The sequence below is a fragment of the Chenopodium quinoa genome, unplaced genomic scaffold, assembly GCF_001683475.1.
Source record: "Chenopodium quinoa cultivar QQ74 unplaced genomic scaffold, ASM168347v1, whole genome shotgun sequence".
NCBI lineage: Eukaryota > Viridiplantae > Streptophyta > Magnoliopsida > Caryophyllales > Amaranthaceae > Chenopodium > Chenopodium quinoa.
The window spans coordinates 3,128,242-3,146,105 of NW_018743218.1; the positions used below are offsets into that span (position 1 = coordinate 3,128,242).

At 37.7% G+C, this 17,864-nt stretch overlaps 1 long non-coding RNA gene across 3 annotated transcripts; it reads left to right on the plus strand.

Moving 5' to 3' along the window:
• The first annotated feature begins 6,103 nt into the window (after positions 1-6,103).
• Positions 6,104-10,072, plus strand: LOC110734743. Of its 3 annotated transcripts, XR_002513902.1 has the most exons (4): positions 6,116-6,642; positions 7,239-7,513; positions 8,223-8,393; positions 9,863-10,072. It is a non-coding gene; the product is annotated as an uncharacterized LOC110734743 (long non-coding RNA). The 3 variants fall into 3 exon arrangements; XR_002513900.1 differs by having other exon boundaries at positions 6,104-6,642; positions 7,239-8,393; XR_002513901.1 differs by having other exon boundaries at positions 6,104-6,642; positions 7,312-8,393.
• The last annotated feature ends 7,792 nt before the right edge of the window (positions 10,073-17,864 follow it).

A 17,864-nucleotide genomic window follows, 5' to 3' on the forward strand; every position in this document is an offset into this window, starting at 1 on the left:
GGGCTGCTATGGCGCGCCTAGTGCCTATGATGAGCTAGCCTAGCCTAGCTATTGCTACGCTCATACTTGTCGATTGTGATTTTGCGACGCTCAGTCCCGACGCCCTAGGCTCGATGTCCGACGTCTATATTCGTAAAACTTTGTCGACTCATTAAATCCTTTTGGATTAATTCGTCGTCTCGGATCGGTGATTCGATTGGGTTCGACCTGAAGGGTTCAGTTAAGATCAAGCTGTAATATCAATTGTACCTCGATATTACTGATCGAAAGCGGCCTCCACCTAGGCATTTCGATCACTTGACCTTACTGAAGAATTAGCTCTGTAATAATTCTGAACCCTCTATCGGAAGAATACACTTGTTGGAAGGACACCATTCCTTTCAAGATGGGGGGTAAGTTATCTTGTTAAATTCAGGTAAGTTTTATACACATGTTTACTCATATCTGAATTAATTGGTTGGACAATATGCATTGTAATTGCAGAGGTCATTGAGGCATGTGATGGATGTTGCTCCAGCTAGTTCCATAAAGAAAGCTACAAAAGAACAACCTAAATGCAATCAATGTTGTAATGCTGAACATGAACAAAGTGATGAGCAGGAAAAAAGTTACTCTAGTTCAGATTATGGTAGTAATTCCTTGGAGTCCTCCGAGGAGCCAAAAAGAGGAAAGAAAAAAGTTGGTGAGTCTAAGAGAAGTAGCAAGAGGTCTCAAAAGGGTGATGTTCCTGAAAGTTCCTCGGCAAAACATAGGAAATGTCCTAAAGAGGTGAAGATTGCTGACCCTTATATTGAGATATTTGCTGGTGATCGAGTGCATACTAAATGCCTTGTCATCTACACTCAGAAACAAAGGGCTAAAAATAGGGTAAGCACGCGTGTATGAATTTTATATTTGTGTAGATGTTTTTAAGTCTTTACTTATGTCTGTTTAAAGGTCTTAGATATATTTAACATTTCTTAGATTATAGTGCTAATACTTTCTTAGATGATACTGAAAAAATAACAATACTTATATCTTTCGATCAGTTGCGTAGTGTTTCCAGATTTGTTATTATAGTGTTTCCAGATTAATACTCCATTTCACAATAACTCTTTTTTCATAAATTCCTCTTTGCTCTACCATTTTCAACCTCCCAATGTAACTTGTAGGGTGGATGCTTGGAGCAAACTGATAAATGACCTTGATCCGACGATAGTTGAAGCTGTCAAGGCAATGCGTTTTGGTGGCTTGTTGGAAATTAAGCTGAATTTCCTCCCACGACAACTATGTTATTGGTTGATGTCAAGGGTTGTTCGTGATGCCCTTGTTATTGGTGATATGAAGTTTCCTTTGTTCCCTATTCAAGTTAATTGTGTTCTTGGGTTGCCTATGGGACCATTATAAGTCCCAAATGCTGAAGGCGTAGGAGAAGCAACTCTTGCGTTGGTTGCTGTTGTTGTTGAAAGATATGGTACCCCTCAAGAAAATATTGACGAATATGGTAATGTTAGGTCGATTGTTAAAATTAGTGTTGATGAAGCAGTGCTTGATGTAGAAGGACAAAGGTGATATTGTACCGTTGTATACTGATGATGATCGGAGAAAGCTTCAGATGGCTTTCCTTGTGGCTACTTTAGGTTTGATCTTGTGCGCCACAACAAATGGTAGTGTCCTGGTTGCCCCCTGTCATAGTTGCTTCCAACGCAGGAAATTACGATTGGTGCTCTTTTGTTCTAGATTGGCTATTAGATTATGCTAAGATGTTTCTGAAAAGGTTTCATGCCAAGGGATATGCTGGTGGTTGTGGAGGGTGTACACGTTTTTTGGCAGTAAAGTCTTATTTTTAAGTACATAAATTCTAATTCCATTCTCCTATACACTAACCTTCTAATGGATACCACCCCTTAATTTTATGTTGGTGTTCAGATATTTTACTTGGATCACTTGAAAAGACCACCAGTTTAATGGAATGTCTTTCCACGGGTGATGGTGTGGGATTCAGAGTTGGTGTGCCGGGTGGTGGAAACTGATAGGACTAAAACTGAGGACTATGGAGACTTTGGTGTGAGTATTGAGTCCTTAGAAGTTGATTTATGATTATTTTCTTATGTTAGAGTGATTGTCAAAGGTGTAATATGCTTTTTTAAAATGAAAATCCTCAAATATATTATAGCAATGGTTGACCTTTACTGGACATAGCTACAAGATAATGGTTTTTGTTTGACCTTGTACATTCACTCATTTGATTATGTTTTTTTCCCAAAAAGTTGTTCATGCTGCTTATGGGCATAAACATCCGAGGCTTCCTAGGGATGGTACTTATACATTCATTGAGGAAGTTGCATCCTAGGTGAATTTTTGGCTAGTCCATTTCAAAACACTTTCATATGGTATATTACACTTTGTGTGGTAATAGGTTATATGTTATTGTACTCAGGTTGTGAGGAAGATTGGGCCAGAGATACAAAAAATGATTTGCAGAATGATAATTCGGCTTAAGGAAGCCATGGCAGTGAATTGGGAAAAATCAGGTTATCCCCCGAATGAGTCGTTTATATCTCCTACTTTGTTTGGGTATGAAAGCTTTGATGACATGCTTAATAAACAAGAGCCAAGCCATGAAAATGGCAACCCTTTGCACAAGGTTGAATAAACCCCTTTGGAAAGGCCATCCCCTTTTTGAGAAGCGTAACGCAGCCCTTGTTGAAAGGTCACCACCTCTTGAGAAGCCGGAGGTAGCCGGAGTTAGCCCGGAGTCACCATCGAAAGATAATTCGCTTGAGGGCCGGTTAGCTGCTTTAGACTATACAATCAACGTCGGTGGTAAACAAGTCCCCATTACGTTAGCTATAAGCTTTTTAGCGAAAGAAGTGGCAGATGACATCAGAGAGGAAGAATTGGAATGTAACGACGACTCTATCAATGGCCACCTAGCTAGATCTCCGAGCATAAGGCCCTCAGTTGGTGTGACTGAAGAATATCGTAAGCTGTCAGCATTTCAGAAAGATTTGATTCACTTCATTAGGACATGGGGTAAAAACAAGCGGAAAGGAGATTAGTAAAAAAACATCTCTCTCCCTGACCTTTAGTTTACGCATGATTTTCGATAGTAGCCACTTACTTAATGTTATGGCTTTTTTACCTTCTATGTCATAGTCCTGGGCCTATACTTATTCGGTGTGATGGCTGTGAAGCATCACAGAAGGATTGCTATGAAGTCCTTCACGTGAATGGAAGAGTATCAACCGGATACGTGGGATTGGCTGTTATTATATACAATAAGAGTTAGGCATTGAAATATGCAGGGTTTACGAAAAGAATAATCCTTGATCATTATTTTGCAGTACGTGTTTGGTTGTGTTGGGTTTTGATTGTTCATGTTTACAGAATAATATTGCAAGGCACATTAAGTTGATTTAACCATTTTTTCAGGTTCAAGTGAAGGTTGGGAAGCATGCTTTGGACTTGCTTGGATGAAGGTGGTCAAGACCTTTCGGTACATGCTTGACATCTGATATTTGCGTGGTATGACAACATGACGATATTCTTTATCTCAATCCTTGCAAGATTATTTTGCAAGTTTTGTTGAAATGGATAATTACTGTCTAACCATATTCACATGTGAAAATTAGGTGTTCGTTCCGGTGTTGGGGAAAGAGCACTGGTGGTGTATTGCCTTTGCCCTCCAGCATAAAAAAATTTGGGTGATTGACTCCCTCTTCATGAATGCATTGGTCAGGCACGAGACTACATTAGGGTTTGGTAAGACCTCATATTTTCCTCCCTTTCGTTTATGTGAAATCTAAATGGCTAATTTTAAACTACCTACTTCTTTTAGATATAAGCTGTTGATGTGATGTTACATTGTGTGGATCATTCCTAGTTGGTTAATGAGTTGCCCTAGTGGGAATTAAAGCAATTGGAAATCCCCCAACAAACAGATAAGTGAGTACACAAATGGTATGTCGATAAAATTACTTTTTATTGATTGCACGCCACCTGTTTTCAAACTATGCAATTCTTGTAATGCAGCAAGGTCTGTGGAGTGTTGATGCTTCACTATATAAAGCTGTGCTGTGGACGGTTTGCAGCTGAAAGTGGAACGGTAATCTCGGACCTATTGACTTGTGGATTGTTGATGCTACGTTTTGTGTTTAGTCTAATATAGCGCCTGTTTTTCTTTATTGATTTGTTTACTGAATTATATGCATATAAACCTTAACATTTCAATTCAGGTTTCCATTCCTAAAGCTAGACTCCAGTTGGTTGTTGAGGATGTATTCTCGGATGAAAATGTTTTACGCCCAACCCTCCAAGCCATTATTCAAAGCACAAAATGATAATACAACAATCGGAGCAACAAGATTGAACTTTTGTTGAATGCTTTCCTGATTCTATATTTAATTATGGTAGCAATTCAAACTGTACTTGTATTAACATATATTTGTACTGCTTCTTGTATCCTTACGATATGTAACTATGTTTAAGAAATAGGGTACTAACCTCTACTCCCACTACAAAACTAAGCTTGTGTATTTTGCTTTTTGAAAACAGCTAAGGAGATATTTTATGAGCAAATAGCTCTCAATCAAATTGATCTAATTACTTGTTCAATGGAATTCCACAACTATAATTCTATCGATTACACTTGGAATGCTATTAGAGTCCTACATTTGCAATCTATCTAGTGAATTAATAGGTGGTCATCTAGTGATATTCCTTAAGCCTTAAATTACATGAATTTGCTTTTTGTGATATGGTATTATTGATTAAATGGCGTGGTTGTTTAAAAGTAAAAAATTGAATATTTTACGATAAAGACTTATTTAAAAACTATTACGATAATGAATTTTGAATTAGTATATTGACTTAGTCTGTAATTATTTTTTTAACAATAACGTATACATTCTATGGGTGAATTTAGTGATATTAATATTATAGCACTATTGCAGTCACATAGGGTACCAATAAGTCAAACAACCTTAGGGTCTAGGGTTAAGGGTTTAGGGTTAAGGGTTTAGGATTAAGGGTTAAGGGTAAAGGGTATTTGTTTTAGGATTTGTTTTGAATAATTTAACTGTACATAAAGATAACTATAAGTCATACAATATAAATTATTTCATTCTTGGTAACTAAAAAAGATCAAATAAAGGAGAAAGGCAAAAATTAAATAAAGTAGCGTTTAATACCAACCATCATATCATTGTTATTGGGGATTGAATTCAATCCGAGTTCGATTCAAATGCGATATTTTATGAATGACAAAGAATCTTACTGGAATGCAATTTAAAATAATCTGAACCCAAATCCAAATTTTTGCCTGCGGATATGAAGTAGATCACACATGGCTGAGGCGGATCGGACTATAACCCTACACAGTCCGACGGAGTCCGATCCGATAACAATGTCCTAGGTTATAATTAAAATACATTATTGAAATATTTTCTCACTAATATGATGTTAAAAAATATATATATAATATTTTTCAATATAAGTATTTATAAGCTTTCATAAGTATATGATTGAGGGTTTAAATTCAACAATGAGGTGGTAATAAATTGTTTCAACTTATCATTATTTGGTGGTTCAGAAGGTAGCTTATGTGGTGTTATTCCCCTACTTCATACCCTAGGGTAACAATAGGTCAAATAAACTTAATAATTTTATTTATTTTTCCATTAAGCTAAGGGTTTAAGGTTTTATTAGAGGGTTAAAATAATTTTAACATTGGATAAATGATATTTAACTACATCTATAAATCAATCAATAAAATTATTTATGTTTTGTTGGCTACTACAAAATACATCAAATAAACCTCAAATCCAAAAAAACAAACAAACAAGCATCATATGTGTTGGCCACTTTAATGCTAACATTTATTACAAACCATCATATCTTTCTTACTTTACTTCTACTATATGGCAAGAGTTATAGTGTAGTGGACTTCCTCTTATTTTTTTTTTTAATAATACTTATTGTTTGTCTAATAATGTGAATTCACCTAAAGTCCTAAAAATCATGTCCAAATCGTTAAATTATATTTCAATTTCCCGAATTATTGCAAGATAAGATTGTTTGTTCAAATGAAAAAATGAGGCTTCACTAGTAGAAAAATTGAAATAGGCATCCCCCCTTTAGCACCGGTTCGTGAAAACCGGTGCCAAAACAAATGGGCGGGATTGAAACATTCAGCGTTAGCACCGGTTCCAACCAAACCGGTGCCAAATCATATAATTACCACCGGTTCAAACTGGTGCCAATTTAAAAAAAAAAATTAAAAAAAAAAGTATGGAATAGAGTTGGCACCGGTTCGCCTTAAACTGGTGCCAACTATGGTATTTAGCACCGGTTTAAACCGGTGCCATTTTTTTAAAAAAAAAAACCGGGTGAAATAAAAAAAAATCGGGTATTCATTTCTCTGCTTCTTCTTCTTTCTTTCTTTCCCCCCTGCATTTCATTTTCGTTAACCCTAACTCTCGTTTTCGCCCTTCTCTTAGCTTCGATCACCTTTCTCCTTATTTCTCCTTCATTACGCGTGCTTGTAGTTCTCCAGTAAAGCGCATTCTGAGCTTTGTCCATATCACTCCTCCACTACGCGTATTGTTAATTCTCCATTTAAGCAGATTCGAGCTTTCTCACCTTCGTTGAAGCAGCTTCGAGGTCAAAATTTGTTTTTGTCCTTTTTAGATTATCGATTTCAGTTTTCGCAATCTAGGGTTTGTCGTTTATTTGATTTTCGAATTTAGGGTTAGTTCTTGTAAACTAGGGTTAGCTTACAACTGCAACCCTCTTAATTTCGATTTGGGTTCTCTGGGTTTTTGTTGTTGAAGAAGTGTTAATCAAATACTCCTATGTGTCGGGTTTAATAGTCATGTTGATAGTGTAATTTGAATTAGGCATATGATTATTGAATCCCAAATGAGGGAGTTTATTTAATGGAAGAACTTGTATATGTTTTTGCTTTCAGTTGGCTTCAATGTCGGCCGAGCTATGTTCAAAGCAATGACCCTACTTAACTCTAAAAATTAAACTTCATATTAAATTTTAAACCTTTTAGTTTCATGTAAAATGCCGTTACATGTCATTGTTAGATTGTTCTGAACGACTTAATATTAAACTACATAACATTGGTATATTAAAATTAAAAGTTAAAAATTGACGCCTTAATTTTGAATTACATTACTGTATATATTTAGCTTTGCCACTGATGTTTTATACCTCTATATTGGTACTTAACTATGCTCATGGTTGTTAAGCTGAATATTGTGGAGGGTAAGATGCAGTATTTGTTTGATGAGACGGGTAGACGCTATCTTGATGCATTTGCAGGGATTGTGACTGTGTCTTGTGGCCACTGCCACCCTGATATATTGAATGCTGCAATAGAGCAAAGTAAACTTCTTCAACATGCAACAACTATATATTTGCACCATGCCATAGCTGACTTTGCAGAGGCTTTGGCATCGAAAATGCCTGGAAATCTAAACGTTGCTTCTCATAACCTATATTGCCCCACTTTAACCCTTGCAAAGTTATGTTGCTTATTGTTTTAATTTGACATGTCTCACTAATCTGATCATCATCTCTCATTGCTTGCACTCTAGGCAGTTTGTAGTTAGTTGTTAATTTTGTTATAGATATTATTTACTAGTACTATGTAGCATCTCACTCATAAATTTACTAGTTGATTTCAAGGCTTTCCTCAAAATTTAAGAACTGAATTCTATGTTTTAGTATATGACATGATTGTTAATGTACAATATGCTTTCAATTCTTACAAATTTTGTTAACAATGCCTTCTGCATTCATTATTAACAAGAAAAAATCAGCTGAAGAATTTGTTCATGTCTTAGAAAACCTTTTTATAAATAGAAAAAAAAAGAAAAATTGTTCATGGCTCAGGAAACATATCCTAAATTTTATGAAACTGTTTCTCCATAGTTGTGCATGACTTTTCACAAGATAGCCTTTAACATCAACTTGATTTGAGATTTCATATATCAGTTATACAATTTTTTTATTTACTTTAATTTCTCATTTGGTTTAGAATATAAAGTTATGTTCTTCAATTCTTTACTTCATTATTGTGTTGTAATGTTCCAAGATATATCACGATCCCCTACACAGGTCTACATACCATCTTCCCCTTTACTGGTTTTAGATATTAAACTCTCAAGTGAGCAAGAACTTGAAGTGAGGGTATGGCATTTCTGGCTCATCAATGTAAACTTTAAATGCAGGCTGTCTATTTCGTCAATTCTGGGACAGAAGCAAATGAATTGGCTACGCTGATGGCAAAGCTTTATACTGGTAATCATGGCATGATTTCATTAAGAAATGCCTACCATGGTGGAAGTAGTAATACCATTGGATTGACGGCTTTAAATACATGGAAATACTCAATACCACAGGTTCTTTTCCATGATAATCCTATAAGTACTCATTCTTATTATCGTAATATTATATCATGTGAGGTCTCATCAAGGTTGTTGGTTCATAGTTAATTGGTTCCATAGTTGGGTATGATCTTCTGTTTCCTGCTATATAGTAACTTTAGATTGCATGTGATGCATTGACAAATCTACTAAGGATTTTAAAATACTACTTTAGTGATTGGTATACATTTCAAAATTGTCTGCCCCTCCTTGCCTTCTTTGGCCATGTGTAGACTAAAGCCAAAGTCCTTATTGCTTCATTTTCTGGTTTGCTTCCTGATTATCTTGGACCTAAAGTTTATTTCTTCTAAGACTGAGATTTAACAAAATGTAGCTATAAAGTTTCTAACCTATCATCTAGCTTCTAATCGTGTACACTAGTTTGATTTTCTAATGACATAAAGGGCCAGGTTTCTTGTTATATTCGTAAACATATGGAATTATCTAGCTTAAAGTGACAAAAGGTTATTCTTTGGATTAAAAGTAGTGAGTTCACAGTGCAAGGAGATAGAAATCAGCAGGTGTCACGTATCATCATTGGCAAGAATAAACTGTAAGAGCCCTTGATGACCCTTGTAGTACTCCTAAAGGAATATAATGAAAAGCTATTCACAACAAAGGTCACTATTTATAGTGCATAGCCATACAAGAGACTTTACCTTTTTTCTTAATGACTGAAATAATTTAAAAGAGAAGCTGAAAGAAAATCAAAATGTGAGTGTCAAGGTAGGCCTATCAGCAAAAAAAACTAAGAGAAAAATTGCACCAACTAAAATTTATGCATCACTCTTTTGTCCGTATATTTTCAACCATTAACATTCTGCCAACAACTAAGGACAGTTAAAGCATTGACTTGCCAAGGTCTACTTCAATTCCACAACTTGCTGCTTTATGTTCTGTTTTCAAATGGTTTTAAATTAGTAGCAAGACATGAATTTTTGTTGCTTGTCTTTCCATCTCTTAATATTCTCTCACAATCAAGGTGTATGGTGTAACCGTGTAACCTTTCTTTTAGCCTCTCTCTCCTCATGCTGTACAACTTTGTTCTTCCATCATTTTAATAGATTGTTACCCCTTGTAGCATGGTAGTAGGTATTGCTTTATTAGTAACTTTTATGCCTATGGACATCGTATGATAGTGTTTTGTTTTGTTTTGATTTTTTTTTTAATTTTTTTTTTTATTGGACATTGAATGATAGTTGATAAGGCTTATTTGGTAAGATATGTTATAGTCTAGGATATTGAATCTATTGAATGTCTGTGCATATGCAGGGTGATATTCATCATGTGATCAATCTAGATCCCTACCGTGGTGTTTTTGGTTCAGATTATTGATAACAAAATAATTGATTATAAGGTCATAAATTATGATGATTAAGAATGTCTTGACTTTTGAGGTTAATATACATGGCTTGATATTAATTAAACGTTTGACTTTGAAATAGGTCTTTCTGCTACAATGGAAGTCCGCATAGTCTACTTTGATATCATGAGACCATGAGACCAGCAGAACAGCAATAGCAGTGCAGAACCAGGACAATAGTACCAGTGCAGACAGAAGACACACAGCAGCCAGAAACCTTGGACACTTCAATTTTGTTTTTGGACGAAAATTGTAATATTTTAGCCTTTTTTAATGAAAAAAATGTAACTTTATATATATGTTAATGTTTCTATAACAATTTAAGTGAAAAAAATGCAAAAAAAAAAAACATTTATTTTTTTATTTTTTTGGGGTATTTTTGGCACCGGTTTGGACCAGAATCGGTGCCAAAAGTTTTTTAAATTTTTTTTTGAGACTATAGGCACCAGTTCAAAGCAAGAACCGGTGCCTAAAGTGGGGTATTTCGCACTGGTTCTAACTAAGAACCGTAGCCAATAGTATTGAAAATAAAAAAAAATTTGGCGCCATGGTAGTTGGCACCGGTTAACCGGTGCCAAAGCATGTAGTTGGCACCGGTTAACCGGTGCCAAATCATGTAGTTAGCACCGGTTAACCGGTGCTGAATGCTTTAGTGGCAACGGTTTTGAACCGGTGCCAAATTTTCATGGATTTGGCATCCCTCAAATCCCCAACGGTTCAAACGGTGCCAGAGGGGGGGTTTGAACCGGTGCCTTTTTACCATTTTCGTCTAGTGCTTCTTAAAGTTTTTACACTTTTTTATCATTTAATAGGTGGTTGAGAAGCTAGCCCTTATGGCTTTACAAGTAGGTCATAGTAGTCATAATTCATACTCCAACACCCTTACACATCTATATAATAGTAAGTTCATAGGCATAGTAACTCATAATACAAAATATTTTATCTATCAAAAGTAAGAAAAAGAGTGATTCCCTTGTTTTACCACTGTAATGTGGGTGCACCCCAAGGTATATTTTTGTCAAATATGTTTTGTAATTCTATTATCTAATTAATTCAATGTTGTGACATTTATTTTACTTATACTAATTTTTTCATGTAATTTGACAGAGGAACATATGGTGACTTCTAAGATGACGAAGGGGAGGAGACAAGTGAAGAAAAAAAACTATTCGGCAAAGGCGAGAGGATGTGACTATGGCACAGTTGGATGACTTACTCAAGCAAATGGATGAAAAAGGCAGCATGACGTTAAGCGTCTTTTCGGTACTCATTATGTTCTAGAACGTCAAAAATAGATGTTGCGAGGACACCAACTGAGTATTATCACTCGTCTTGGGTTTGGGGTTGTTACAGGTATTACTTGCCATCTTGAGTATCCGTTCTTAACACCTAAGTCACTCGGGACGACTAAACAGTTTAAGAAAGAGGCCTATTGTTATATTTTTTTACCTCCTAAATTATTCCAATGTGTGTTTTAGCTTTAACCTAGCTCACCTAAGACGCACTTTCTTAATTGCTTAATGTTTCCCCACTTTTATCGTTTCTTAAGAAGGGTCTTTGAGTTTTTCATGCCATTGGAGGATTGGCTACTCATGGTTCAAGAAAAAATAGAACCCCACAAAAATGACCGTACGGTTTGGGGTTTGTTAGTGTTGGGTAGGAAGTTCTTTGACCCCCAGAATGACCTTGACAAACCCATCTTAACTATGGAATGGGTTGGCTTCTCTCATGATGATTTCTCTAAAACTTACCACTTAATTGGTTTTGGATATGATTCAAAATATGTCCTATTCAAGGCGATGATGTTTCAGAAAAATGGTTATGAACCTACTGCCCATATTGTTCTTTGTAAGGCCAACCCCTTAAAATCTACTGACTACCCAGAGGAGTACCAAATAGTGTTGGATTTTGCTGGAAAAGTTTAGACAAGGAATTATTTTTTTGACAGTAGTTGGGGGCTAACTTCGGCCGACGAATGGAATGGTGAAGATAAAGGTTATGCGACCCTCGAATCAGATGAGGATTGGGATTGGGAACAAGGCGAAGATATCAGATCAAGTGAAGATGATACAGAAGATGAAATCTAAGATGATATCGAAAACGATGATGATGTGTCTAATGATGGAAGTGAAGAGCTCTAAACTATTATGATTTTGAATATTAATTAGGGTTTTGTGGTTTGTCTTCTTTGATTTAAAGTAATGATTGTGTTAAACTATGCATGTATGAGGTAGTTTTCTATAAAATATGGGTGTAATCATGGTTATCGGGGTCTATTTATGTAGGTTATTATTATTTAAAGTTTTTGTCACTTTTGGTGCATTAAAGTACAACCCAATGTCTTTTGTACTAATATCATCCCTCTTATTAGAGGAACTTTTGTTATTATATTATTATAAGTTGTGTTGGTTCATATTTATTGTACATGATATTTGTTTTTTTTAATTAGTTAGTGCAATAGGGTGTTTTCATTCTTCTTTTAATAAGGAGATTCAAAATTGTTATTTCAGTAGCACAATTGTCACTTAATTAGACTAGGAAAGGAGTCCTATTAACTCTTGCTTACATCAATTTAGACTAGGAAAGCAGTCCTATTAACGAAAAGAATATTATTAGGTAAACAGAAATATAAAGGGGTGACTAGATAGGAATGTAAAGGATTGAGTAGATAGAAATATTAAGGAAAGATGAATTTAAATAATAAATACAAAAAGTAGTAAATAATGCTTTCAAACATTATAGGAATGAAGACCAAACACCAAACTAGAGTATAAAATTATCTTTGCAGCACTTACGTATATGTTAGTGCTGAGGTTGCTACATATTATTTTTTGGGCAAAGAAATTATCAAATCGATTTTGTCCTGAAAATTGGTCATTTTGAATACTTGTAAAATTATCAAATAAAACTAATTGTTGAATTCTTGTAATAAAACAATTAAATGCAATTAGGAATTAGAAGTAATTGTAAAATTATATGTAAAAAAGGAATGCGAAGTATTTATCTATTTAGAGGTAATTCTTTCAAAGTTATCAAATCAAATGTATTGTAGAATTCTATTATCACTAACAACAAGCTAACTCTTCTTCGATAACTCAAAATTGATATTTGTAGACACCTGATTGTGTCTCCTCAAAAAACAAACCCAGTGATGAGTACCTTTCATGTCTTTGATTATCGAGTTAGGTGAAGAGTTGAAGAGTCTTGTGAATTTCCTAATCCTTGACCATTTTTAACCTTTCTTTAAATGTTTTAAGCCAAAATCATTTATTTCGTGCCTTTACAGCCAAAATAATTCATTACGTGTTTTTGAAAATCATTCATTTCGTGTCATCTTTATAAAAACGTCCAAATAAGTTTATTTTAGTCCATAATCCTGGTCCAATAATTGTGTATTTGGATGGGATTTGAAAAGAGCTTTCTAACGATATATTAGAAGCCCAAATCCGAGTTATAACGAGGAAGTTATGGCCAAAATACTAAATCGAGCCCAAACCGAACCGTACCTACGACCCAATGACCATGTGGAGGGTCCTTTAACCTTTAAAATCATTCCTAAATCCCTTAGGATTTATTATTAGCTTCTAGAATCCTCTAGAAGGATCTAATTATCCTCTTTTTGAAAATATTAAATTTGAAAATTTTACTTCGGATAAAATACTTGTTTTTAATAGATTACTTCTGATAAAATAAGGATAATTACGGATATTAGACTAACCCGATTTGATTGGAAGTCAGATTCCGTACGGATCTTATCTTCTAAAAAGCATCGCGAAACAATGAAAATATCGCACATCGACGCTAATATCTCGCAGCGATATAAGCATCGCAACGCGATGGATCTATCGTCACGCGATGAAAGGCGTTTTACTCCGAGTCGGATTCTGACTCTTTTTCTGATCTTTTCCCTCGTTTTTTTCTATAAATAGGGATGTTTTCCTTCGTTTTCATTCACCAACAATCATCATCTTAATCCCTCTCTAAGCAATAAGCCTATCTCTCTCTTTTTTTCTTAGCCTTAGCCTAAACACATCACACACCATACGACCTTTGCGAGACTTAAATACTCCAAGCCCTTCTCGTAGTTGCCTTCGATCTCGACGTGAAAGGTTGATATTTCAGAGGGTTTGGTCCCTAATCCTTATTTCAATTTCTATTTGATTTATTTATTTGATTTGATCCTTCTTAAAGTTACGAACTCATGTATTGTTTTGATAGAAAGAGATACGAGGCATCAAAGTGAGTAGATTTACTATCTGAATTATTCTTTTGATATAGAAATCATGTATAGAATTTTATATTAATTCCTAGTATCATGTTAGGATGCTTTTATTAAAGGAATGGTGTCCTTCGAACAAGTGTATTACTCTGATAGAGGGTTCAGAATTATTAGAAAGCTAATTATTTCAGTGAGGTCAAGTGATCGGAATGCCTAGTTGGAGGTCGCTTCCGATCAGTAATATTAATGCATAATTAATATTACAACTTAATCTTGACTGAACCCTTTGGGTCACACCAAATCGGGTAACGTAACCGAAACAATGAATAAATCCGAAGGATTAAATGAGTCATTAGAGTATTACGAACAAAGACGTCGGATTGTGAGCTTAGAGCATTGAAACCGAGCGTCGTAAGTCAAGTCGATTATAGGAATCGACGAAGAAGAAAAATCAACCAAACAACAAGTTAATATATAGCTCTAGCCTCGCGTTGGCCAAGCCGAGCGAGGGCTAGGCTATAAAAGGCTGCTAGCTGATTAGGGAATTTTTCCCTACCAATCACCATCTGACAAATGGACCATTCAGGCTCTGCCAAGTGTCCGCCACATGGACCAATTGGAGCCTGCCATGTGTCAAGTGTTGACTAGTCCACCTTGGACCTCTTATGCCACGACACGTGGCCTCCCCCATGCCAAATGGGAAAACCGGCCACCTAGGCCCAAAGTCTTGTGGAAGCCCAATCAGCCCTAGGTTGACCTAAACCTAGACTGGCACACATCCTAAGGTATATAAATACCTTCATTAATCCTCATTAAAGGGGGATTCAGCAATTAATTACTCTCACCTAGAGATCCTAAACACACTGATCACTCCTCCCTTAGAGGAACCAGATCTCCCAACCTTTAATTTTCCGCACTTATTACTCCTCAAACAAGTACTAACTTGACCGTCGGAGGCGGAACTCCCACCACAAGCAGTCTCCGTTGTTTTGCAGGTACAGGCGCAAGGAGACCAGTCCCGGAATTGTAACTCTCCCGCAGGTTATCAAAAAAGCCCGAAACATTTTGGCGCCGTCTGTGGGGAGAGTGCTTTCGAGATGGAATCATAGTCTGTACCGAATCAGAGTGAGAGGCGTCCTATGGACGACCCTCAAGTCTATAGTGACCAGGATACTGACAATGAGGTCGAGGTTGAGACTCATACGGCCCCAGACGAGACCTTACGAGCCCGACGAACTCGTTCCTCTGAAAAGAAGGAACGAAAGGATTGCCAGGCTGGCTCTAGTAAACCTGCCGACCAGCTGCTTGATCACCAACAAACGACCGAGGGATCTGCTCCCATTACTAGAAATGAATTCATGACTTTCATGAATGGCTTCAAAGGGGAGATTCAGGATCTCATCAATAAGAAGACGCCTGCTCCATCCAAGGAGCAGTCGGCTTGCAGACCCTCTCACTCTGGGAGGAAGAAACCTGTACAGGGTCGAGAGGCGACTCCTTATCCTAAGTCTAGGAAGTCGGAGCCGCCTGTATTCGACCTAACGAAGTATCATTTTCCTTCACCAGGAAAGAGAAAGCCCATCCGTCATGTTCAGGCGGATGGATCAAAGAAAACTTACTCAGATGCTCGATTGTTGCTAGAGTAGAAGAAGAACGACCGACTGTCGGAGTCGGCCTCTACTTCAGATTTTCAAGACAGTTTGCGAAATACCTCCATGAGGTATTCACAATCCAATTATGAGAGCCAGACAAGCGACACCTCCCGTCGATCCGGATCCCATAAAGACCAGTCGGCTCCGCATGAGCCACGCCAGCCGTACGTGCCGCAACAACAATTTTTCTTGCAGCCTCCTCTATGTGGTGGATATGCGGCAAGAAACGTCCAACCTTTGGACTGGCAACTACGGTTGCTAAGACTTGGAGAACAGCCGTCCGCCTTCTCTAAGGAAATTATAGAGGCCGCCTAGCCGACCAAAGTGAAGAATGTATTAGTAGGTCCTTATGATGGCACTACTAACCTAGAGGATCATCTGATGGCGTTCACCAACCTTATGTACCTCCAAGGGTTGGATGATCCCACATGGTGCAAGTGCTTCCCAGCTACTTTGAAGGGAATTGCACAACAGTGGTTTGGCAACCTACCGACTGGTTGTGTGAATAGTTTTAAGACCCTCGCCTACTTGTTCACCTCCAACTTCGCCATGAATATCCTTGCTAAGAAGACGACCCTTGACTTAGGGACTATACAGCAGGGAGAAAAGGAGGGAATTCGTTCCTACATTAGGCAGTTTAACCTGATGAGAATCCAGATACAAGGGTTGCCGGATGAGGTAGCCTACACTGACTTCTTCAGAGGTTTAAAGGATGGGTCGATCTTCAAGTTTGACCTGGTCCGAAAGAGAGTCACTACTCTCCAAGACACATTAATATAGGCGGAAGCCTACATACAGGCGACTGACCTGTGTAATATTGGGAAGCAGTCAGATGGAAGAAAGTTCGACAAAAAAGAGAGCCGACCAAAGCAGTCGGCCAACAAAGATGAGAAGTAGAGAAAAGAAGTCTGGGTGGCCGACTCCTCTGATCAGCCGTCCCAGAAAAAGAAAAAAGAGTTTAAACCATACTCCCCGAAGTATGAGTTCAATAAGGATAGCCAAGCTATCCTCAACGAAATCCAAGGCCGGATGACCATTGAGAAACCGGCCCCCATGAAAGGTTCTGCGAGTAATCGGAACCAAAAGAAATTCTGTAATTTTCATGAGGACATTGGTCATGAAACCAATGAGTGTATTAGTCTCATGCGCTACCTGGACCGCCTGGATGAAAAAGGTGATCTTGACTCCTATGTCAAGAAGTCTAAAGGGGAAGGCTCCTCTAAAAAAAAGCAGTCGGCGAAGAAGAATCATCGACCGACCGACAATTCAGATACTAACGACGCTACTGTGTACACTATAGCAGGCGGCTTCTCAGGAGGCGGCCCCACTATCAGGGGCAACAAAGACAACATCAGGCGGTTAGATGTTAATTCCGTTCACCAAGGACGGACCACCAAGAGTTCATTCCCAGAAATTGTCATCACAAAAGAGGATCTGGGAGGTGTTAGGGGGCCGCATGACGACCCCATTGTCATTGAAAGTAAAGTGGCCAACCAAAGAGTACAAGTGCTTAGCAACAAGTGCTTAGCAAAGCTCAAGTACAAATCTGATTGCATACACCCGGTATCTCACCCTTTAGTAGGGTTTGGAGGAAGTGTTGTACACGCAGTGGGACGGGTGGATCTACCCATCCGTCTGCGTGAGAAAGGGGAGGGCCGTCACATGGTGGTTCGGTTCTTAGTTGTTGAAGAACTCTCGGCCTACAACATGATCTTGGGACGACCCACCCTGAACAACTCTAAAGCTGTCATTATTCCCTCTCTTATGCTGCTCAAATTTGAGAGGGATGATGGAACAGTCGGCTCTCTAAGGGAAGATCAGAAGATGGCACGAGAGTGCTACCTCTCTGATATTAAACCCACTGTAGCGGCTGCTGGCCCAAGTGGAGAGAACAATGACCTTGCACAAGTCAAGGAGGATGCGCTTGCCCAAGCAGCAGGCGCCAAGAAAAGAAAGGCCACCCAACTAGGGGCCGAGAGAAAAGACAAAAGATAGCAATCACTGGCAAAGGAGCGGTCAGACGAATTCCGCCCTCAGCCGGCTGGTGAGCATACGGATGTCGTCCTGGATGACTAACGTCCTGACCGAACAGTCAAAGTTGGGACGACTGCTCTTGTGGTACTGGGTGAAGATTTTCACCAACTCTTAAAGGAATAAAAGGATATCTTTGCATTTGAGGTACATGAGATGTAAGGCATCAGTCCAGACTTGGC